The sequence below is a fragment of the Chlorocebus sabaeus genome, chromosome 14, assembly GCF_047675955.1.
Source record: "Chlorocebus sabaeus isolate Y175 chromosome 14, mChlSab1.0.hap1, whole genome shotgun sequence".
Classification (NCBI taxonomy): domain Eukaryota; kingdom Metazoa; phylum Chordata; class Mammalia; order Primates; family Cercopithecidae; genus Chlorocebus; species Chlorocebus sabaeus.
The window spans coordinates 31383918-31407664 of NC_132917.1; the positions used below are offsets into that span (position 1 = coordinate 31383918).

The following is a 23747-nucleotide window of genomic DNA, read 5'->3' on the forward strand; positions in this document are numbered from 1 at the left end:
CAGTGCCCCATAGCCACACTTGACATTCAAGCTGAGCTAGCTTTGTCTTCAGGAGGGGGATCCATGGCTTCTTCAGAGAAAAGCCTGTGGCCATTTGGGGGCCTCAACTGTGGGCCTCACTGTGCTTTTTCCAATAGATCTCCTTTCCCTCAACCTGCTTCCTTTGGTGTTTATCAGAATTTGTGGTGCCAGAGTGAGCACAGACCCCAAAAGCAACCTGACAAAGAAAGGGCTTGAAGTCAGGTGGCTCTTACCTGGAAAGTAGCTCATGCTCTCCTCCTGCGATGGTTAATACGGTTAATACCGAGTGTCAACTTGATTGGATTGAGGGATACAAAGTATTAATCCTGGGTGTGTCTGTGTGGGTGTCACCAAAAGAGATTAACATTTCAGTCAGTGGGCTAGGGAAGGCAGATCCACACTTAATCTGGTGGGCACCATCTAATCAGCTTCCAGAGAAACTAAAGCAGGCAAAAATATGTGAAAAGGCAAGATGGGCCTAGCCTCCCAGCCTACATCTTTCTCCCATACTAGATGCTTCCTGCCCTCGAACATCTTCAGTTTTGAGACTCGGACTGGCTCTCCTTGCTCTTCAACTTACCAGACAGCCTATTGTGGGACCTTGTGATAGTGTGAGTTAATACTTAATAAACTCCCCTATAAGAGAACCCTGACTAATACACCACCCATCCTTAAAGACAGATCCTGGCTGGGGGGAAAGTATGTTAAAAGCACAAAAACAGTGATTGTTTCATAATGCAACACTTTCCTTCAGCAAGATTTCTAAACGTAGTCAATAGACTAGTGGGAAGGACAAGTTAGAGAAAACACTGTAGAGGCCACAGCCAAAGGTGTGTTTCCAAACAGCCCTTAGCAAAATATTAAGCCTAGAAGCTCCCTTGTGTTATAGCATTGCCCTAAGTGTGCCTTCCATTCTGTGAACCTTTTATAGATGATTTCACTCCACCTGGGCTCCTAGAAAAAAAGATGACTCTGCCAAGGTCATGGGTGACATGAGAATCCTATTCAGAATGGGCCTTCAGAGATAGAGGAGCTAGCATCTAGCATGGAGAAATGGCTGACAGGTCTATTTCACCCTTAGCTGAGCTTTCTAAGTTACTTCTTTACCAGGAAAACCTTCTCACAGTCATAGCCCTTTCTGAGTCATTCTCCCTTTCTGAGAAACACTGTCCTAGAGCCCTTCTCATTTGCTTGGTGCCTACTTGGGAGCTACAGTGGAATGCCCTGGAACTTAAAAGTAAGTTTTGATTAGCAAAACTCTTATGAAATGGATGGTCTCCTGACCTAAAGGGACATGATGATTGCTTGATCAAAGCAGGAAGAATGACCCGCGAATCAAATCAAAGTATAAATAAATTTGAAAAAAAAAAAAAAAAAAAAAAAACCCTGTTGTATAACCAATTGTATTAAAATATGTGAGCAAAAAGACTCAAATACCAGGCTTGAGTAGTATTAATTCCACCCAGTCCAAAGGAGTTACAGTGAAGACACTGAACAAGATGGGTAGATGGGTCTAGTCACATTAAGGTAATCTTCCTTCTATCTGGTATCCTTTGCTCTGATTCAAAAATCACCAGGCAAAATGCTGGTGACGGTTTGGCTCTCTCTTCTTTAGGGAGAGAATCCTCTGAATAAACATACAACTATCTGGGTCCCTAAATAGGTATAGTCTCCCCTGAAAACCTATAAATTGGCCTTCTGTATTTCACAGTAATCTCTTGAGAATGTCACCTGGGTGGATTGGACCTAAACAGTATTGTGCTCTCGGGAAACATGGGAAAAACCAAGTTTCTTGTCCTGTAAGACTATAATTTGAGGAACCCACTGAAAAACCACCTAAAGACTCAACCAGCCTAGTTCTGTGCCTTTTTCTAGAAGCATCCTCTGACATCAGCACTCATTACTCACTTGCCATGTGTATATGCTGCCTTGTGTTACTGTGCTGCCCCGCATTACTATTTCACCCTTAATTTTCCAACTAAAGCACAATCTAGTTCTTTTGTTTTTATTTCAATAGTTTTTGGAGTACAAGTGGTTTTGGGTTACATGGATAAATTAATTGTATAATGGTGATGTCTGAGATTTTAGTGTAACCATCACCCAAGTAGTATACATTGTATCCAATATGTAGGTTTTTATCCTTCATCCTGCTTCCACCCTCCCCCTTCTGAGTCTCAAAAGTCTATTATGTCATTCTGTATGCCTTTGTGTACCCATAGTTTATCTCTCATAAGTGAGAATATATGGTATTTCATTTTCCATTCCTGAGTTACTTCACTTAGAATAATGGCCTCCAGCTCAACCCAAGTTGCTGCAAAATACATTATTTCATTCTTTTTTATGGCTGAGTAATTAATATTCTGTGATGTATACATACCATGTTTTCTTTATCCACTCATTGGTCAATGGGCACAGAGGTTGGTTCCATATATTTGCAATTGTGAATTGTGCTCCAATAAATGTATGCATGCAGGCTCTTTTATATATAATGACTTATTTTCCTGTGGGTAGATACCCAGTAATGGGTTTGCTGGATCAAATGTAGATCTACTTTTAATTCTTTAAGAAATCTCTATACTCTTTTCCATGGAGATTGTACCAATTTACATTCCCACCAGCAGTGTCTAAGTGTTCCCTTTTTACCATAACTATGCCAACGTCTACTGTTTTTTGACTTTTTAATGATGGCCGTTCTTGCAGGAGTAAGATAGTATCTCCTTGTAGTTTTGATTTGCATTTACCTGATGATTGGTGATGTTGAGCATTTTTTCATATGTTTATTGGCAATTTGTATATATTCTTCGAAGAAATGTCTATCCATGTCATTTGTCCACTTTTTGATGGGATTTTTCTTTTCTTGCTGATTTGTTTGAGTTCCTTGTAGATTCTGGATATTGGTCCTTTGTCAGACGCAGTTTGCAAATATTTTCTCCTACTCTGTGGGTTGTCTGTTTACTGTGATGATTATTTCTTTTGCTGTACAGAGGCCTTTAGTTTAATTAGGTTCCATTTTTTTATTTTTGCTTTAGTTGTATTTGTTTTGGGGGTCTTAGTCATGAATTCTTCACCTAGGCCAACGTTCAGTAGAGGTTTTCCTAGGTTTTCTTCTAGAATTTTTATGGTTTCAGGTCTTAGACTTAAGATCTGAAGTTCTCTGAATCATCTTGAGTTTATTTTTGTATAAGGTGAGAAATAGTGATCCAGTTTCATTATTCTACATGTGGCTATCCAGTTTTCCCAGCACCGTTTATTAAATAGGGTGTCCTTTCCTCAATTTATATTTCTGTATGCTTGGTCAAAGATAAGTTGGTTGTAAGTATTTGGCTTTATTTCTGGGTTCTCTATTATTTTTCACTGGTCTATGTGTCTACTATTATACCATGTTGTTTTGGTAACTATACCGTAGTAGTATAATTTGAAGTTTGGTAATGTGATGCCTCCAGATCTGTTCTTTTTGCTTAGAATATCTTTGGCTATTTGCGCTCTTTCCGGGTTTCATATGGATTTTAGAATTGTTTTTCTAATTTTATGAAAAATTATGTTGGTATTTTGATAGGAATTGCATTGAATCTGTAGACTGCTTTAGCTAATATGGTCATTTTCATGACATTGATTCTTCTAATCCATAATGTGGGATGTGTTTCCACTTGTTTTTGCCATCCATTATTTTTTTAGCAGTGTTCTGTAGTTCTCCTTATAGAGATCTTTCATCTCCTTGACTAAGTGTATTCCTAGGGTTTTTTTTTTTTTTTTTTCCAGCTGTTGTAAAAAAAAATGGAGTTCTTGATTTGATCCTCAGCTTAGCTGTTATTGGTATACAGTGGTGATACTGCTTTGTGTACATTGATTTCATAACCTGAGACTTTACTAAATTCATTTATCAAATCTAGGAATCTTTTGAACAATGCTTTGGGGTTTTCTAGGTATATAATCATATCATCAGCAAAGAGCAATAGTTTGACTTCTTCTTTTCCATTTTGGATGCCCTTTATTTCCTTCTCTTGCCTGATTGTCCTTGCTAATATTTCCAATACTATGTTGAATAGAAATGATGACAGTGGGCATTCTTGTCTTATTCCAGTTATAAGCATGGGGGAATGCTTTCAACTTTTCCCCATTCAGTATGATGTTGGCTGTGGGTTTGTCATATATGGCTTTTACTATTTTGAGGTAAGTCCCTTCTATGCCTAGTTTGTTGAGGGTTTTTACCATGAAAGAATGCTGGATTTTATCAATGCTTTTTCTGCATCTGTTGAGATGATCATATGGTTTTTATTTTTTAATTCTCTTTAAGTGATGTATCATATTTATTGACTCATGTATGTTAAAACATCCCTGCATCCCTGGGATGAAACCCACTTGATCATGGTGTATTATCTTTTTTATGTGCTATTGGATTTAATTAGTTAGTATTTTGTTGAGGATTTTTGCATCTATGTTTATTAGGGATATTTGTCTATAGTTTTCTTTTTTTGTTAAGTACTTTCCTTGTTTTGGCATTAGGGTGATATTGTCTTCATAGAATGATTTAGAGGTGATTCATTCTTTCTCAATTTTTTGGAATAGTTTCAGTAGGATTCATGCCAACTCTTCTCTGGATGTCTAGTAGAATTCAGTTGTGAATCCATTTCATCCTGGGTTGTTGTTACTGCCGCTGCTGCTGCTGTTGTTGGCAATTTTTCCTTTATTACTAGTTCAATCTCACTGCTCATTATTGGTTTGTTCATGCTTTCTACTTCTTCCTAATTTAATGTAGGAGGATTGTATGTTTCCAGGAGTTTATTTCCTCTGGTTTTCTAGTTTGTGTGCATAGAAGTGTTCACAGTAGTCTTAAATGATTGTTTGTATATCTGTAGTTTTTGGTTGCAGTGTCTCCAGTTTCACTTCTAATTGAGCTTATTTGAATCTTCTCCCTTCTTGGTTAATGTAGCTAATGATGTATCAATTCTGTTTATCTTTTCAAAGAACCAACTTTTTGTTTCATTGATCTTTTGTATTTTTTGTTTCAAATTCATTTAGTTCTGTTCTGATCTCTGTTATTTCTTTTCTTCTGCCAGCTTTGGTTTTAGTTTGTTCTAGTTTCTCTAGTTCCTTGAGATGTGACATTATGTTGTCAGTTTGTGATCTTTCAGGGTTTCCAATGTAGGCATTTAACACTATAAACTTTCCTTTTAGCACTGTTTTTGCTGTATCCCAGAGGTTTTGATAACTTGTGTTGCTAATATCATTCATTTCAAATAATTTTTTAAATTTCCATCTTGGTTTCATTGTTAACCCCAAAATTATTCAGAAGCAGGTTAATTTTTATGTATTTATATACTTTTGAGTGTTTCTTTTGGAGTTGATTTCTAGTTTTATTCCACTGTGGTCTGAGAAAATACTTAATATTATTCTGATTTTTTTAATTTATTGAGACTTGTTTTGTGGCCTATCACATGGTCAATCTTGGAGAACATTCCATGTGGTGAAGAGAAGAATGTATATTCTTCAGTTTTTGGGTAGAATGTTCTGTAAATATCTGTTAGGTCCATTTGTTCTAGACTGTAGTTTAATTCCATTGTTTCTTTGTTGCCTTTCTGTCCTGATGATCTGTCTAATGCTGTCAGTGGAGTGTTGAAGTCCCCCACTATTATTGTATTGCTGTTATCTCGTTTCTTAGGTCTAGCAATAATTGTTTTATTAATCTGGGAGCTCCAATGTTAGGTGTATATAAATTTAGGATAGTAATGTCTTCTTGTGGGATTGATCTTTTAAGCATTATATAATTACCTTCTTTGTCTTTTTTTTAACTTTTGTTCCTTTAAAGTCTGTTTTATCTGATATAAGACTAGCTACTCATGCTCACTTTTGGTTTCCATTTGCATGAAATATCTTTTCCCACCCATTTACCTTAAGTTCATATGAATTCTTACAAGTTAGGTGAGTCTCTTGAAGGCATCAGATATTAGGTTTGTGATTTTTTTAATCCATGCAGCCAATCAGTATTTTTTAAGTGGCGTATTTAGGCCATTTACAATCAATGTTAATATTGAGATGTGAGATCCTGTTCCAGTCATCAACAGAGATCCTGTTAACATCACCATGTTAGGTGCTACCTACTTTGTTTTATTCATTATGTTATTGTTTTATAGCTCCTGTGAGTTTTATGCTTTCAAGAGATTTTATTCTGGTGCATACTGACCTTTTGTTTCAATATTTGAAACTTCTTTTAGCATTTCTTGTAGGGCTTCTCTGATAGTGACAAATTTACTCAGTATTTGTTTGTCTGCAAATGACTTTATTTCTCCTTCATTTATGAAACTTAGTTTTGCTGGATACAAAATTCTTGACTGACATTTGCTCTGTTTAAGAAAGCTAAAGATAGATTAAAATCCCTTCTGGCCTGTAAGTTTTTACTGAGAAGTAGGAACTTAGGTTTTGCTTCATTGGTTATCTGATGCTTTAGTCTCACTGCTCTTAGAATTCTTTCCTTCATGTTGACTTTAGTTAGCTTAGTAACTATATGATGATGTCCTTTTCACAGTGAATCTCCCAGGAGTTCTTTGAGCTGCTTATATTTTCATATCTAAATCTCTAGCAAAGCCAGTGAGGTTTCCTCATTTATTTCCTCAAATAAGTTTTCCAAACCATTTGCTTTTTCTTCATTCTCAGAAATATCAATTTTTCTTAGGTTTGGTCATTTTACGTAATCCCATATTTTTTGGAGAATTTGTTTATTTCTTTTCTTTTTTTTTCTTGTTTTTTGTCTGACTGGGTTAATTCTAAAGCCTTGCCTTCAAGTTCTGAAATTCTTTCTTCTGCTTGTTCTAGTCTAATGTTAAAATGTTCCACTACATTTTGTAATTCCCCTAATGTGATTTTCATTTCAAGAAGTTCTGATTGACTTTTCTTTAAAATATCTCTTTAGAAAATTTTTTATTCATGTCCTGAATTGTTTTTTTTAATTTTTTTTATGTTGGTTTTCAGCTTTCTCTGGTATCTCTTTGAGTAGCTTAATAATCAACTTTTTGAATTCTTTGTCTAGTATTTCAAAGTTTTCATCTTGGTTTGAATCCATTGCTGGAGACCTAGTATGGTCTTTTGGGGATGTTATAGAACCCTGCTTTGTCATATTACCAAAATTACTTTTCTGATTCCTTCTCATTTGGGTATACTAATTCTTCTAAGTAGTCTTGAATTTATTTTTGGTTTGACTGTGTTTTTTAAAATTAAATTTTCCCTCTTAAGGATGTGACTTTAATGCATGTAGTTTATTGTAGCCTAATTCAGCTCTTGGTGCTTTCAAAGGTGAAGATGCTATTTGAGTTCCTTGGCTATAAAGAATCTTTGTATGATGGTTTTGTCAGATGCTGATTATAGTAGCAATGTCCTTGGTATGTGAGAAACTTCACAGTCCCCTATGGGACTGGAATGGCAGCGGTCTCTTGAAGCTTATCTCATTCTTCCATGATGTGCACTTATTTATTTATCTTTCCCCAGTATTTTATTTACTGGGTTGAATAGTTCATACTTCAAGCCAGTAGGGGAGGTGTTCCTTGGTAGAAACCAGTTGTGGCTAAAGCAGGTGAATAAATGCAATACACAATGGTGGGCAGAGATCCCAGCCTCAACAGAGGGGGTCAGAGAAGCTCTCAGTTAAATGCACAAGATCTTATAAATGGGGAGGGTGGAAGTCACCTCAGCTTCCCTGCCAGACCAGCAGGAAAGCAATCTACCTCCCAGACACACTCTTGACCTAGAGTTCTGGCTATTCGGACAAGACAGGCACCTAATTTCATCTGCAGAAATGTTGATGTTCCAAGTAGAGAGGGATTGTGACCCTGTCTCCCATGCAAGCCTGAACCTGAAGTGTGCTCCTCCTGTGTGAATGCAGTCACCTTAAAGTGTTCCAGAAAGGCTCTCTATACATGCACCCATCCTAAGCACCCATAGGAGAACCCCCAGCTATGTCTGCAGTGGCAGATGAGGAGGAAAATAAGTCGCCTTCTCCAAGATCCTTCACAAGTACCAGGACTGCCTGACTGTTGAAGTGGAGCTGCAGATTTTCCCCACTGAGCCCAGCACTACAGCTGCACCTCTGCTAAAAGAAACTTCCCACCAATGGAAATATTTAGGACTTAATGCCTGCCGTCTGCATTCTTTTGTCCCAGAGGGTGTTCCCTTGATGTGGTGCACCCCTTCTACCCCTAGGTATAGGAGTCCCTGAGAACCAGGTTACTGTGAATGCTGCTGCTCCTCTGGGTCTAGCTATTTGGTGGAGCTACCACACTCCAGGCTGGTGCCAGGGAATGTCTGCAAGGGATTCAGTAATGTGATCTGTCCTCAAGTTTCCCAGCAGTGGGTACCAGCACCAGCTCTGATGGGGGTGGCAGGGGAGTGATGTAGATTCTGTGAGGTTCCTTGGTTATAAATAGCCTTATTTTGTTGGTTTTCTTAAATGCTTGTTGCAGTAGTAATGTACTGGTCACATGGACAGACTCAGGACCTCCTGGTTAGCCAGAGTGGTGCAAACAATGGTGATAGCTGAGGTTAATTGTTAGCTGACCTCCAGCCAGGAGGTGGCCCTTGTAAAATAGTACCAGCTGTGGTAGCAGCAGTGGGATTTGTGCTTGCCTTATGTTACCTAGAGGAGGTACTCTGGTTTTTCAGGTGATAGGCAGGGCTATAAATCCACCAAACATTTCTGTCCTTTGTGTTAAGCTACCAGGGCGAGTGCAGAGGCAAAGCCAGATGGGGACTGGGTCAGGCAGGTCTCCACTCTGGCTGTTCACATTCAGGACAAGCAGTGGCCCCTCTAGGGGCCACGGGTTGGTTCTCTGGCCACTGGGGTAATGTTCTATGGAGAAGCTTGGCTGCCTCAGCTGCACAGAAGAGTTCTCTCAGGAAATGGGGAATAGCAGGTGCCAGTAAGCCCCATCCTGCTCCCACGCACTTGGCAAGGCAGTTCTCACACCTGCAGTGTTCTGCTAGCAGCAACTAGCTAAGTTTCAGGCAGTCTACACTCAGAACTCAAAACTGCCCCAGGCCATATGCCTTCACAGGGGAGACAGCAACCTTGGCTTTCAGGCCATACTCCTCCCAGTTTGTTCACAAAGCCAGGGTGTCAGCTCCTGCAAACATGGCTGCAGCACACTTCCAGCTCTCCCCTACAGTTCTGGCCACTCTCCCCCACAATTCTGGCAAGTGGAATTCATCATCGCTGGAGATTATATTGCAAATTTCAGTAGGGAGTTTCTCTCAAACTACAGCCATTGCCTGAGTTAGCTAGCAGACTTCCACAAAATCTCCTGTGAGGTAGAATCAGAAATGGCTTCCCTCAGTCTGCACTGGAGACTGGGAATGCACACAATGCTCTTCCTGCTGCTGCTCCTTACATATTTTTCACCACTCCCTAAATCAGTCCAGCCCTCAGTAGGGTTAAGGCCCTCCCCCACAACTTGGATTGTCAGATTCCCTGGTAGGGATGTGTATCTTGGAGGCAGTCTTTGACCCTCTAACACTCTGGGGACTTACAGATTTTTGCCTAGCTCACAGTGTAGGTTGTAGTCTGTTACTTCTTTCAAGGAGTCTGTGGTTTCCTTCAGACAAACTTTAATTTAATTTTTGTTAAATTCCTGCATTGCTTCTTGGAAAAAAGTTCACAGTGTGAATCTCTACACACTATTTTGTCTTTCCAAGTCAGAGAGGCATGCTAACACTGCCTCCAATCCACCATCTTCCAATCTAGTTTTTTAAATCTTTATCCAAGTAGGTCACAAGATGCATGGAGGCAGAAATATCTAGAAAACTTCTTGTAGCACCAAGAAAGGATCTGGGTGGAGGTAAAGAATTTGGGGACAATCTAGTAGAAAATAGTTTGAAATTGATAAGTTGAAAAAGCTTGAGCTCAGGGTGAATTCTAGGCCCAAGTCTACCATTCTTAGGCAAACTCCTTACTTTATGCCTAACTATCTTCGTCTGTAAAATAAGAGGGTGATCTAGAATTCCTGTATTCTCAGTTATATCCTGTAGTGAATCTGTGTATAGTACAATGAGGTTCAAAACTATAGTATCATATACTACAAAGCTATAGCAACAAAAACAGCATGTTACTGGCATAAAAGCAGACACACAGACCAATGAAACAGTAAGAGAAGCCAGAAATACATCCATGTATTTACAGCCAACTGAGTTTTAACAAAAGTGCCAAAGATATACAATGAGAAAATGATAGTCTCTTCAATAAATGGTGTTGGGAAACCTGGATATCCACATGCAGAAAAATGAAATTAAACCCTTATCTTTTACCATATGCAAAAATTAACCCAAAATGTATTAAAGACTTAAATTTAAAATCCAAAACTATAAAACTGCTAGAAGGAAACATAGGAGAAAACCTTCATGGCATCTGTCTGAGCAATGATATTTTTGGATATGATCTCAAAACCATAGGCACAGAAGCAAAAATAGACAAATGGGATTACATCGAACTAAAAAGCTTATGCATGACGAAGGAAGTAATCTACAGAGTAAAGAGACAACCTATAGAATGGGAGAAAATATTTGAAAACTATACATATAACAAGGGCTTAAGATCTAAAATATATAAGGAACTCAAACAACTCAATAGCAAGAAAACAAAAACCCAGTCTTAAAAATGGTTAAGGGACCTTAATATACTCAAAATAAGACATTAATCAAAAGAAGACATACAAATGGCCAACAGGTATATGAAAAAAATGCTCAATATAACTAATTATCAGAAAACTGCAAAGCAAAACAACAATGAAATATCACCTCACACCTGTTAGAATGACTTATCAAAAAGACAAAATGTAAGCGTTGGTGAAGACATGGAGAAAAGGGAACTCTAACACACTGTTGGTGGGGGATGTAAATTAGTATAACCATTACAGAAAACAGTATGGAGTTTCCCCAAAAACCTAAAAATAAAACTACTATATGATTTAGCTATCCCACTACAGGGAATAGATCCAAAAGAAATGAAATTCATATGTCAAAATGATATCTTTTATATATATATACTTTAAGTTATTGGGTACATGTGCACAACATGCGGGTTTGTTATGTAGGTATACATGTGCCATGTTGGTTTGCTGCACCCATCAACTCATCATTTACATTAGATATTTTTCCTAATGTTATCCCTCCCCCATCCCCCATCCCCTATCCCCCATCCCCCGACATGCCCTGGTGTGTGATGTTCCCTGTCCTGTGTCCATGTGTTCTAGTTTTTCAATTCCCACCTATGAGTAAGAACATGTGGTGTTTGGTTTTCTGTCCTTCAGAGAGTTCACTTAGAATGAGGGTTTTCAGCTTCATCCATGTCCCTGCAAAGGACATGAAATCATCTTTTCTATGGCTGCATAGTATTCCACAGTATATATGTGCCACATTTTCTTTATCCAGTCTATCATTGATGGACATTTGGGTTGGTTTCAAGTCTTTGCTATTGTGAATAGTGCCACAATAAACATATATGTGCATGGGTCTTTATAGTAGTATGCTTTATAATCTTTGGGTATAAACCCAGTAATGGAATTGCTGGGTCAAATGCTTTTTCTAGTTCTAGATCCTTGAGAAATTGCCACACTGTCTTCCACAATGGCTGAACTAATTTATGCTATCAACAGCAGTGTTAAAAGTGTTTCTATTTCTCCACATCCTCTCTAGCATCTGTTGTTTCCTGACTTTCTAATGATCACCATTCTAACTGGCATGAGATGGTATCTTATTGTGGTTTTGATTTGCATTTCTCTGATGACCAATGATGATAAGCATTTTTTCTTATGTCTGTTGGCTGTATAAATGTCTTCTTTTGAGAAGTGTCTGTTCATATGCTTTGCCCACTTTTTGATAGAGTCATTTTTTTCTTGTAAATCTCTTTAAGTTCTGTAAATCTGTAGATTCTGGATATTAGCCCTTTGTCAGATGGGTAGATTGCAAAAATTTTCTCCCATTCTGTAGGTTGCCTGTTCACTCTGATGTAGTTTCTTTTGCTGTGCAGAAGCTCTTTAGTTTAATTAGATCCCATTTGCCTATTTTGGCTTTTGTTACCATTGCTTTTGGTGTTTCAGTCATGAAGACTTTGCCCATGCCTATGTCGTGAATGGTATTGCCTAGGTTTTCTTCTTGGGTTCTTAGGGTGTTAGGTCTTACATTTACATCTTTAATCCATCTTGAGTTAATTTTTGTATACGGTGTGAGGAAGGGTTCCAGCTTCAGCTTCCTACATATGGCCAGCCAGTTTTACCAGCACCGTTTATTAAATAGGGAATCCTCTCCCCATTTCTTGTTTTTGTCAGGTTTGTCAAAGATCAGGTGGTTGTAGATGTGTGGTGCTATTTCTGAGGCCTCTGTTCTGTTCCACGAGTCTATATATCTGTTTTGGTACCAGTACCATGCTGTTTTGGTTACTGTAGCCATGTAGTATAGTTTGAAGTAGGTAGTGTGATGCCTCCAACTTTGTTTTTTTTGCTTAGGATTGTCTTGGCAATGCAGGGTCTTTTTTGGTTCCATATGAACTTTAAGGTAGTTTTTTCCAATTCTGTGAAGAAAGTCATTGGTAGCTTGATGGGGATAGCATTGAATCTATAAATTACCTTGGGCAGTATGGCCTTTTTCATGATATTGATTCTTCCCATCCATGAGCATGGAATGTTCTTCCATTTGTTTGTGTACTCTTCTATTTCATGGAGCAGTGGTTTGTAGTTCTCCTTGAAGAGGTCCTTCACATTCCTTGTAAGTTGGATTCCTAGGTATTTTATTATCTTTGTAGTAATTGTGAATGCCAGTTCATTCATGATTTGGCTCTGTTTGTCTGTTATTGGTGTGTAGGAATGCTTGTGATTTTTTTCACATTGATTTTGTATCCTGAGATTTTGCTGAAGTTGCTTATCAGCTTAAGGAGATTTGGGGTTGAGAAGATGGGGTTTTCTAAATATACAATCATGTTCTTTCTCTTGTCTGATTGCCCTAGCCAGAACTTCCAACACTATGTTGAATAGGAGTGGTGAGAGACGGCATCCTTGTCTTGTGCTGGTTTTCAAAGGGAATGTTTCCAGTTTTGCCCATTCAGTATGATATTGGCTATGGGTTTGTCATTAATAGCTCTTATTATTTCGAGATATGTTCCATCAATACCTAGTTTATTGAGAGTTTTTAGCATGAAGGCTATTGAATTTTGTCAAAGGTCTTTTCTGCATCTATTGAGATAATCATGTGGTTCTTGTTGTTGGTCCTGTTTATGTAATGGATTACATTTATTGATTTGCATATGTTGAACCAGCCTTGCATTGCAGGGATGAAGCCAACTTGATCATGGTAGATAAGATTTTTGATGGGCTGCTGGATTCGGGTTGCCAGTATTTTACTGAGGATTTTCGCATCAAAGTTCATCAGGGATATTAGTCTAAAATTCTCTTTTTTTGTTGTGTCTCTACCAGGCTTTGGTATCAGGATGATGCTAGCCTCATAAAATGAGTTAGGGAGGATTCCCTCTTTTTCTATTGATTGGAGTAGTTTCAGAAGGAATGGTACCAGCTCCTCTTTGTACTTCTGGTAGAATTCAGCTGTGAATCCATCTGGTCCTGAACTTTTTTTGGTTGGTAGGCTATTATCTATTGCCTCAATTTCAGAACCTGTTATTGGGCTTTTCAGAGATTCAACTTCTTCCTGGTTTAGTCTTGGGAGGGTGTATGTGTCCAGGAATTTATCGATTTCTTCTAGATTTTCTAGTTTATTTGTGTAGAGGTGTTTATAGTGTCATCTGATGGTAGTTTGTATTTCTGTGGGATCAGTGGTGATAGCCCCTTTATCATTTTTTATTGTGTCTCTTTGATTCTTCTCTGTTTTCTTCTTTATTAGTCTTGCTAGTGGTCTATTTTGTTGATCTTTTCAAAAAACCAGCTCCTGGATTCATTGATTTTTGGAACGGTTTTTTGTGTCTCTATCTCCTTCAGTTCTGCTCTGATATTATTTCTTGACTTCTGCTAGCTTTTGAATTTGTTTGCTCTTGCTTCTCTAGTTCTTTTAATTGTGAGGTTAGGGTGTTGATTTTAGATCTTTCCTGCTTTCTCTTGTGGGCATTTAGTGCTATAAATTTCCCTCTACACACTGCTTTAAATGTGTCCCAGAGGTACTGGTACATTGTGTCTTTGTTCTCATTGGTTTCAAAGAATATCTTTATTTCTGCCTTCATTTCTTTATTCACCCAGTAGTCACTCAGGAGCAGGTTGTTCAGTATCCATGTAGTTGTGCAGTTTTGAGTGAGTTTCTTAATCCTGAGTTCTAATTTGATTGCACTATGGTCTGAGAGACAGTTTCTTATGATTTCTGTTCTTTTACATTTGCTGAGGAGTGTTTTACTACCAATTATGTGGTCAGTTTTAGAATAAGTGTGATGTGGTGCTGAGAAGAATGTATATTCTGTTGATTTGGGATGTAGAGTTCTGTAGATGCCTATTAGGTCCACTTGGTCGAGAGCTGAGTTCCTGTCCTGAATATCCTTGTTAATTTTCTGTCTCGTTGATCTGTCTAATATTGATAGTGGGGAGTTAAAGTCTCCCATTATAATTGTGTAGGAGTCTAAGTCTCTTTGTAGGTCTCTAAGGACTTGCTTTATGAATCTGGGTGCTCCTGTATTGGGCACATATATATTTAGGATAGTTAGCTCTTCTTGGTGAATTGATCCTTTTACCATTATGTAGTGGCCTTCTTTGTCTCTTTTGATCTTTGTTGGTTTAAAGTCTGTTTTATCAGAGACTAGGATTACAACCCCTGTTTTTTTTGTTTGTTTGTTTTTTGTTTTTGTTTTTCCCCACTTTCCATTTGCTTGATAGATCTTCCTGCATCCCTTTATTTTGAGCCTATGGGCATCTTTGCATGTGAGATGGGTCTCCTGAATACAGCACACCAATGGGTATTTTTTTTTTTTTTTTTTTTTTTTTTTTTTTTTTTTTTTTGAGACGGAGTCTCGCTCTGTCGCCCAGGCTGGAGTGCAGTGGCTGGATCTCAGCTCACTGCAAGCTCCGCCTCCCGGGTTCACGCCATTCTCCTGCCTCAGCCTCCCGAGTAGCTGGGACTACAGGCGCCCGCCACCTCGCCCGGCTAGTTTTTTGTATTTTTTAGTAGAGACGGGGTTTCACTGTGTTAGCCAGGATGGTCTCGATCTCCTGACCTCGTGATCCACCCGTCTCGGCCTCCCAAAGTGCTGGGATTACAGGCTTGAGCCACCGCGCCCGGCCACCAATGGGTCTTGACTATCCAATTTGCCAGTCTGTGTCTTTTAATTGGGGCACTTGCCCATTTACATTTAAGGTTAATATTGTTATGTTTGAACTTGAACCTGTCATTATGATGCTAGCTGGTTATTTTGTCCGATAACTGATGCAGTTTCTTCATAGCATCGATGGTCTTTACCATTTGGCATGTTTTTGCAGTGGCTGGTACTGGTTGTTCTTTTCCATGTTTAGTGCTTCATTCAGGAGCTCTTGTAAAGCAGGCCTGGTGGTGACAAAATCTCTAAGCATTTGCTTGTCTGTAAAGGATTTTATTTATCCTTCACTTATGAAGCTTAGTTTGGCTGGATATGAAATTCTGGGTTGAAAATTCTTTTCTTTAAGAATGTTGAATATTGGCCCCCACTCTCTTCTGGCCTGTAGAGTTTCTGCCGAGAGATATGCTATTAGTCTGATGGGCTTCCCTTTGTGGGTAACCCGACCTCTCTCTCTGGCTGCCCTTAACATTTTTTCCTTCATTTCAACATTGGTGAGTCTGAAAATTATGTGTCTTGGAGTTGCTCTTCTCAAGAGTATCGTTGTGGTGTTCTCTGTATTTCCTAAAATTGAATGTTGGCCTGCCTTGCTAGGTTGGGGAAGTTCTCCTGGATAATATCCTGAAGAGTGTTTTTTAACTTGGTTCCATTCTCCCTGTCACTTTCCAGTACACCAATCAAGTGTATATTTGGTCTTTTCACATAGTCCCATATTTCTTGGAGTCTTTGTTTATTTCTTTTTACTCTTTTTTCTCTAATCTTGTATTCTCGCTTTATTTCATTAATGTTATCTTCAATCACTGATATCCTTTCTTCCACTTGATCAAATCAACTATTGAAGCTTGTGCATGCATCACAAAGTTCTTGTGCTGTGGTTTTCAGCTCCATCAGGTTATTTAAGGTCTTCTCTACACGGTTTATTCTAGTTAGCCATTCATCCAACCTTTTTTCAATGTTTTTAGCTTCCTTGCAATGGGTTAGAACATGCTCCTTCAGCTCGGAGAAGTTTGTTATTACCTACTTTCTGAAGCCTACTCTGTCAACTCTTCAAACTCATTCTTCGTCCAGTTTTGTTCCTTTGCTGACAAGGAGCGTGATCCTTTGGAAGAGAAGAGGCATTCTGTTTTTTGGAATTTTCAGCTTTTCTGCTCAGTTTCTCCCCTTCTTTGTGGTTTTATCTACCTTTGGTCTTTGATGTTGGTGACCTACAGATGGGGTTTTGATGTGGATGTCCTTTTTGTTGATGTTGATGCTATTCCTTTCTGTTTGTTAGTTTTCCTTCTGTCAGACCCCTCAGCTGCAGTCTGTTGGAGTTTGCTGGAGGTCCACTCCAGACCCTGTTTGCTTGGGTATCACCAGTGAAGGCTGCAGAACAGCAAATATTGCTGCCTGATCCTTCCTCTGGAAGCTTCATCCCAGAGAGGCACCTGACTGTTTGAGGTGTCTGTTGGCCCCTACTGGGAGGTGTTTCCCAGTCAGGCTACATGGGGATCAGGGACCCACTTGAGGAAGCAGTCTGTTTGTTCCTGGAGCTCGAATGCTATGCTGAGAGAACCACTGCTCTCTTCAGAGCTGTCAGACAGGGACATTTAAGTCTGCAGAAGCTGTCTGCTGCCTTTTGTTCTACTATGCCCTGCCCCCAGAGGTGGACTCTAGAGAGGCAGTAGGCCTTGCTAAGCTGTGGTGGGCTCCACTCAGTTCATGCTTCCCAGCCTTTTTGTTTACACGTAAGCTACTTAAGCCTCAGCAATTGTGGATGCCCCACCCCCATCATCAAGCTGCAGAGTCACAGGTAGATCTGAGACTGCTGCACTAGCAGTGAGCAAGGCTCTGTGGGTGTGGGAACTGCCAAGTCAGGCATTGGAGGGTATCTCCTGGTCTGCCGGTTGCTAAGACTGTGGGAAAAGTGCAGTATTTGGTCAGGAGTGTACCATTTCACCAGGTACAGTCTCTCACGGCTTCTCTTGGCTGGGAAAGGGAAATTCCCTGACCCCTTGCACTTCCCAGGTGAGGCAATACCCCTTCCTGCTTCATCTTGCCCTCTGTGGGTTGCACCCACTATCCAACCAGTCCCAATGAGATGAATCAGGTACCTCAGTTGGAAATGCAGAAATCATCCATCTTCTGTGTCAATCTCACTAGGAGCTGCAGACCAGAGCTGTTCCTATTTGGCCATCTTGGAAGAGACCTGTCAAAATGATATCTAAACTCCCATGTTTATTGCAGCATTATTCACAATAGCCAAGATATGAAATCAACCTAAGTATTAATCAGCAGATGAATGGATAAAGAAAATGTGATATATACACACAAAAGAATGCTATTTAGCCAGAAAAGAAGGAAATTCTGGCATTTATGACAACATGAATGAATATGGAGGACATTATGTTAAGTGAAATAAACCAGCACAGAGAGACAAATACTGCATTGTCTCACTCATATGTGGAATCTAAAAAAAGTTGATTTCACAGAAGTAGAGAATAGAATTGTGGGCTGGGGTTGTTGGAGGGGAGGGTGGGTTGGAGAGATGTTAGTCAAAGGATACATAATTACAGTTAGATAAGAGGAGTAAGTTCAATAGACCTATTATACAGTATGGTGACTATAGTTAATAACAATATATTGTATTCTTAAAAACACAAAAAAGGTGAGTGTTTTCACCACAAAAATGATAGCTATGTGAAGTAGTACATTTATTAATTAGATAAATTTAACCATTCCACAATGTATATATACTTCAAAGCATCAAGTTGTACATAATGAATACATACAATTTTATCTGTCAGTTAAAAAAATAAAAACTTACAAAAAAATTTTAATTAGAAAAATAGAGTATCAACTATTTAAATACCAAAGTCTCTGTTTCCCTCAAATCTAGGGTTTCGGGGAAAGACAGAGAGTGGTTTAGTTCTATGAATGGAGCTTTATACTTTCTCCTTAGCCCCAAGTTTCTATCAAGTATCTCAGTCAGTTTCTGTAGTCAGAGACACAGGTAACTGAGGATAAATGACTCTCGGACCTGGACATAATAGACAACTGATCTCAGTTGAACCTCCCTAATGGGGTGGGGGCAGGGGACGGAGTGGGTCCAAGTGGTGAAAGGTCATCTAAAATGCTTCACTGCTTAAGTGACTTTGTCCAGGACAGTTTGACCTCCAGTGAGAGAGACCTCAAAGCCTCAAGGCAGGATGAAGCTGAGGAAGAAGTCCTTAGGTACACAGTGACACCCAGTAATCTGCACCCTGGACAATTGCTTTGCTGGCTGCTTTCCAACTTTGTGGTTAAGGGCTTCAGATCATAGCCAGTGATGGAACAATCCTATCACTTTAACCAGGAAGCCAATTCCCTCTCCACAAATCTGAAAGACAAACCAACACACTCAGACAGCAAGACACTTTAGTCATCAGACATCTTTAGTTTCAAAATGGATTTTTTTTATTTGTGAAAGCTTCAAACATATAGAAGAGTGGAGAAAATTGCATCACGAACCCTCATATACCCATCATTTTAAATTTAAAATTGCTAATATTTTGCCACATTAACTCCTTTCAGTTTTCTTCTGCTAAAGCATTTTAGAGTAAATAACAGATCTTACATGTTATCTTACAATATCATACCCCTATGCATTGTATTATGCATCGTGAAAAGGAAGTTTCGTGCTATTTATTTATTGCTAATAAAATGTATTCATTGCTAATAAAATTCATAATCTCCTAAAATCACTTAATATCTAATCTATACTCAAATTTTCCCAAAATGAGCTCTGTAATGTGTTTATTCAAACTAGCGTCCAATGAAGTACCATACATTACATTTGATTAACGTACCTCTTAAGTCTCTTTTAATTAAGAACAGACAATCCTTCCTTTTATTATCTTGCTGCAGAAACAATTAAATTGCCTTGTAGAACAGACACATTTTGGATTCGTCAATTTCTTTATGGCCTTATTTCATTTTCTCCCTATATCCTCTGCATTTTCTGTGAGCTGAAGTTAGATCTAAAGGTGTAATTAGATTCTGGGTAAACATCCTAGGCATGAGTACCTCATAGGTGATGCTGTATAAGTCACCATACATCACATCTAGAGATGGCACATGCCATCTGTGTTTGCCACCATTAAGGATGCTGATTTGATGATTGAGGTAAGATGCTGATTATCAGATTCCTCCACTATAAAGTTACATTTTTCCCCTTGGGATCAGCTCTAGGTCTGAGTGGGACTATTTTGTGACAATCCAGTTCTCTGCCTCTTTCTGTTTTTTAGCAGTCTTCAGTAAGGAAGAGATTTCCCTTAAAAACTGGGACTATGGTTGTCCTGATAGACAGTCCCTACTGGAAAGACAGACTCTATGTTTGATTCTTTTTCTTTAGCTACCAATATCTAGAGTAAGAAGTTGCTCTAGCAGTGACCCCCAATGTTAGTAAGCAAGGTTTTGCTTTGTTTTGCATTTTTCTCAGTAAAGTTAGAGACAGGTCGATTTTTACATGTTTAATATGTTTCCATCATTTATAGTCATTTTTCTTTTTGATCCTCAATTGTCCCAACTTTGGCTACTGGAAGCCTTTCCAGACTGGCTCCTGTGTCCTTTTAACATGACCTCATTAGTCTTTGAGTGCTTACTTGCTTTCTGCAAAACATGTCATTCCAGGCTTACCTTATTCATTCTCTGCCCTAGATTTTCAATCAGCCATCTCCTCAAAGTGTCCTGCAGCTGAGGTTGCCAGTCATTTCAGATACATAATTCATCTTGTCAAAAGATGACACAAATTTATCATACTGATAAATACAGTACAATGCAGTAAACATATTTTCTATTTTTTATGATTTTCATAATAACATTTTCTTTTCTCTAGCTTACTTTATTGTAAGGATACACTATGTAATACATATAACAGGAAAAATATTTGTTAATTGACTTTTGATGTTATTGCTAAGGCTTCTGGTCAACACTAGATACTAGGAGTTAAGTTTTGGGATACTGAAAAGTTATACACAGATTTTCAACTATGTAGGGGTTGGTGCCCCTAACTCCCATGTTGTTCAAGACCTAACTGTAATAGCAAATCAAAGCCAGTGGTGTGTGTGTGTGTGTGTTATGTGTGTGCATGTACTAGCAGTCCTTGCTTTGCACAGTAGCATGGACCCTAAAAGTGACTGTGCATGCTGAAATCCTGTAATTTTAATTATCAATGGAGAAATCACAATTGTTCTGTGACCTTTAAAATTTTTTTGTGAAGGCATTAAAAACTCTCTTACTGTTGGTTATGAATGTATAGGCAAATGGTGAGGGAAAATAGTAAAACTAATATTTATTTAGTACACTGTCATTTAAAACTGTAGTAATACTGAGAATTGTTTTATTTCCTTAAAAAAAAAACATCAAGCATAGTTGGAATAGTGCTTGTCTTCTTCATGTCATATAAACTTAGGATATAGAGTGTGATTCTGTTTAATGCATTGTTGAAGGTAATGAAGTGGCCTCATTGACTAAGGTGATATCTGAGGTTCACTGTTTCATGCCAAGAAAATCAAGGATGTGAACACAAAAGGAACGAGGTTAGAATCAGAAGTTTAATAGGCAAAAGAGAAAAGCTCTATGAAGCAGAGAGGGGTCCAAAAAATGGGTTGCTGGATCTGTGGCAAAATGCAGGGGGTTTTATAGATGCCTGGTGAGGAGGTGGTGTCTGATTTACACTGGGCACAAAAGATTGGTTGGACTAGATGTGCCATTTGCATGAGGTGTAAAAAACTGGTTAAGGCTAGGTGTGATATTTGCATAGGGCACAAAAAGCTGGCTGCCCCTACCCTAATCTTTTATTATGCAGTTGAATCCTCTGCCTGCTGGTGTCATGTTGCCTGTTTCTTAATTGTATATGTGGTAACAAACAAAGGGAAGATGCAGCATCCATGTTAGATGTCTGGCCCCCAGGTAGCCCTTTCCTATTGACACAGCTTCCAGCATTGCTTATCTATGTTTGCAGCTCAATTTTTCAGACTGCTCTTTGTTAAAAAAGAAATGATTTGGGAGGAAGCTTTTTGTTTAAAAGGAAGCCCTGCTGAGGACTCTTTTACCTTCACTATCTGCCTGAATAATTCCTTTATATCTCCTCTATCATATTTCCCCTCTCAGGAGTGGTAACTCTAACTGCTGTTAGGGGGTGTTGGATGACGACTCTTTCTGGCTACTTCCTGCTGAAAAGAGGTGTTGTGTGGGGAAAAACAGCTAGGGCTCCTGCTGGGGTCAATCTGAGCATCCTCAGAAGACAGGTGTGCCCATTCATGGTTCCATCTGCAGCACCATTTGGAGTTTAATAACTTCTAGGCTAGAAGAGATAAATTTTACAAGAATATTTAGAAAATAGGGCTCGAATATGAGTATTAAGATTACCATTATTAGTGGGGGTAGTACATAGGCCATAACCATGACAGTAGGGTTTGACAGCTGTTAGCCGTTCTGATTGGTTGTAATACTAGATTGCCTCCACCAGATGTCGCTGTACTTTACCAGAAGCGTTAATATAAAAGCAATGTTTTTCTTAGGATAAGTGACATTAGATTGGGTGACTAGAGTAACTTTAGTGTTAAATTTGGCTAAATCTTTCCTGTAATTATTATATAATAATTTATTATAAACATGATAATTAGGCAGAATAGTACAGCAATTAAAATTTTGCAATCAGAATTCCGCATCACAGGTGCCACAGTGTATAGTGTATAGTCCTACTGCAAATAGTAGAGTATAGCAATTCCCACAAGAGTGGGATAATACATAATTTCTATCTAAAATTTTACTAAGTATAGAATTTCCCCTGGGGGGTTTATGAAGTTACACATGTAATCCCATGGATAATCAAAATCTTCCTGCAATTATGCACCAAAAAGAAGTTCTAATATCTGACAGTGAATTTTGAGAGGAAAAGTAGAAATGACTGAAAGTATCTGATAAGTTAGGGGTGAGACTTAGTAGGATGAGTAACCCTTACTCATTTACTTATCTTTTCTGATTTTTCAACTTAAGATCTCCTATTTTTTTGCATTGATTTCTGGGACATTCCTCTAGGCTGTCAGCAGTTGCTCCCTCAGCCTTCCAGACTTTGACTTGAATGTGATGTATCCAGGAGTCAATTTCTGTAACTTTTACCACCAAGGGGGTTGAAAGATGAAAAGCACAGGGCTGTTCCCAGCTTGGACTTAGGTAAAGAGAGAGAGAAGGGAGAGCTTTCGCCAATACCAAATCTCCTGGGTTAAATAAAGGTGGCCTTATTTCTTGGGGTTGGGCTTCTGCTGGTTTTATTAATTCCTGTTGAACGTGAGCCAGAGAGGTTACATGCTTAACCAATTCAGAGGTTTCCTGGTCTAGTAAAAAATCACTGGTAAGGAAAGTCCATCCATATAGCATCTCGAAAGGGCTTAGACCTAACTTTGAAGGGGTATTTCCTACCCACAATAAAGCCATGGGAAGATGAGTGACCCAAGGAAGGTAAGTTTATTGGGACAGTTTTCTGAGGTGTCTTTTGATAATATCATTGGTCTTCTCTACCTTTCCTGAGGACTGAGGTCTCCAAGCACAATGGAGATGATACTGTATGCCTAGTGCCTTTGAGACCCCCTGTGTGATGGCTGCCCTAAATGAGGGGTCATTGCCACTTTGGAGGTATTTAGGTAGACCAAGGTGGGGAGTTATTTCATTAACTAACACTTTTATTACCTTGGACGCCTTTTCTGTATAGCACAGAAATGCTTCTACCCAGTTAGTGAAAGTATCTATCCATACCAGGAGGTATTGAATGTCCTTCATCTTTGGCATGTGGGTGAAGTCTATCTTCCAGTCTTCTCCTGGATATCTTCCCATCCTTTGGGTTTAAGGAGGAAGGAGCTGCCTGTTGAGGTGATTATTTTTAAGACAGACTTCACAAGCATTAACAACATGCTTGACTATTCTTAATAAGTTCTACCCTATAAACAATCTCTGGGCACACTGATAAGTTTTATCCTTTCCCAAGTGAAAAGCTTCGTAAAGGGTCTTAAGGACTTTCCATTGACTGGAGGCTTGCAAGTGGAGTTTGCCATCCTCTGACTGTAGTTACCCTGAGGGCTGGAAAGTGTATCCTCAAGAAATGGCCCATTCTGTTTCTGGAGGGGAGTACTGGGGCTTAATTTCTCTTATGGAGCCTTCCCAGATTAGAGAGGCTTTGAGTGTGTTAAGACCCTGAGGCTTTCTTGCTGCTGACTTGGCTACCTGATCAGCTAACTTTTTTCCTTCAGCTATTTCATCTGTCCTCCCTGATGTCCCTTACAATGCATCACTGCTGCCTCTTGTGGAAGGAAAACTGAGGATAATAACCTGTTAATTTCCTGAAGGTATTTTATAGAGGGCCCATTAGCTGTAAGGAAGTGCCTTTCCTTCCAGACGGCAGCATGTGCATGAAGGATTAAGAAAGCATACTTGG

General features: G+C 38.9%; 1 protein-coding gene across 9 annotated transcripts in view; it reads right to left on the minus strand.

Moving 5' to 3' along the window:
* SRD5A2 (steroid 5 alpha-reductase 2) overlaps positions 1-23747 on the minus strand; it is a 284751-nt gene that overhangs the window by 143891 nt on the left and 117113 nt on the right. For 2 of the 9 annotated variants that reach the window (XR_012095256.1, XR_005243288.2), the window contains one exon: positions 18083-21620. The exons of the other annotated variants lie outside the window; for them this stretch is intronic. The gene's annotated coding sequence lies outside the window, so the exon portion shown is untranslated. Of the gene's footprint in view, positions 1-18082; positions 21621-23747 lie in introns of those variants that run through there. 9 annotated transcript variants of the gene reach the window in all.